This window comes from Egretta garzetta, unplaced genomic scaffold (genome assembly GCF_000687185.1).
Source record: "Egretta garzetta isolate BGI_Z169 unplaced genomic scaffold, ASM68718v1 scaffold498, whole genome shotgun sequence".
Lineage (NCBI taxonomy): Eukaryota > Metazoa > Chordata > Aves > Pelecaniformes > Ardeidae > Egretta > Egretta garzetta.
In genome coordinates this window covers 581,100-582,622 of record NW_009260494.1, presented here as the reverse complement: position 1 = coordinate 582,622, position 1,523 = coordinate 581,100, and positions in this window count along the sequence as shown.

Here is a 1,523-nt window from a genome sequence, read left to right as displayed (position 1 = left end):
GGCCCGGCAAGCGGCGCTGGCTGCAGGTCCTGGGCAGCACATCCATCGGGAAAGCCGAGCGGGCGCCGCGGCCTCTGCCTCCTCCTCCTCCTCCCACCAGACCCTTCCCCTCCCAGGCGCGCCGTGCCGCCGAGCCCCTCCGAGCCCACCGCCGTCTCTGCAGGGGTCACCCCATGTGCCCCGGGCTGGGACGGCACCCAACAGCCGGCTCACCCGAGCCATCCGAGAGCCCTTTGCAGCCGAGACCACACCACGTTCCCCCCCTTCCTGTGGCCGGAGAGCAGCTCTGGGAGGAAAGCCGCCCCTTCCAGCCCAAAGCCCCCAGCCAGGGTAAATCCCACCCACGAGCAGCTGGATTTTCCCCAGCCTCTGGATGAGAAATTCTCCTTTCCTCCAAAGCAAACCCATCCGCCTCCCCAAAGCCTCGGTGGGGAGGATGGGCTCCATCGCTTGGGGAAAATAAAGCCAGCCTGGCCCTGCACAGAGCCCTGCTTCCGCCAGACGCGTCCCCACTCGTGAACACCACCCACCCATGCAGGGGACACCACGCAACGTGCCTTGGCCCCGGACTGCAGCCGGTCCCGGCCACGGTGTCCCCAGGGTGCTGAGCCAGCCTGGGGGCTCCACATCCTTCACGCAGGGGAAACACAAGGTGGGGATATCCAGCGCGAGGATCATGGCATCTTCGTGCCAAGGAGCAAACCTCAGTACGGATGCGCCGCACCAGCAAACCTCTGCTGGGGAGAGCCCCAGCGCGAGTCCCGGCCCCATGGTGGGTGACAAAACACTGAGCAGGACTTGGAAAAGTGGGAAATAATGATCATGTGGGTTTTAGCCGGGTTTTGCCCTCTGAAAAGCACAAAGGGAGAGGTCACCCACTGCCAAACGTCCAGCGGCAGAGTATCCCCCGCTCCCAAAACGCCCCCGCTCCCAGGGCCAGGTACTGACGGGGGCTGCCGGAGGTGCAGGGCAGTCACCCCAGGCTCGACCCGCCCCAGGCTCCCTGCCCCACGTCCCCCCACCCTCCCTCTCCCGCCCCTATTAAGGGAGACATCTTCAACAGCTCCAAATTGCCCGTAATTACCCCGGGGAGGCGGCAAGAAGCCCCTCACCGAGGGGCCCGGGTCCACAATTACTTTAATTGCGCCTCCATTTCAGGGGAGCGATCGCATGTCTGAAAATAGTGGCGGGTCCTGCACAGATGTTTGGAGGGGGGACAGCCCCAGCCCCCCCCCCATCCCCACGGGGCCATCTTCCTGGGAGATTTTGGAGATGGGAGCCTCCGAGGACCAGGACGAAAGCGTCTCCCCCGAACTGGGGCCAGGCCCCCCCAAAGGGAGCAGCAGATACGGAGGAGAGGTCTTTACAAGTGTGCAGACTATTTATAAAGGGGGGGCACATAGAATAACAGACAGTGTTTATAAATAAAGCCAGGCTGGGGGGGTCCGGAGACTCCCCAGCCCCCTAGCCCCTCTCAGGGCCCCCCCTGCCCCATGTCCATGAACGGAGGGACCCCGGGCTGG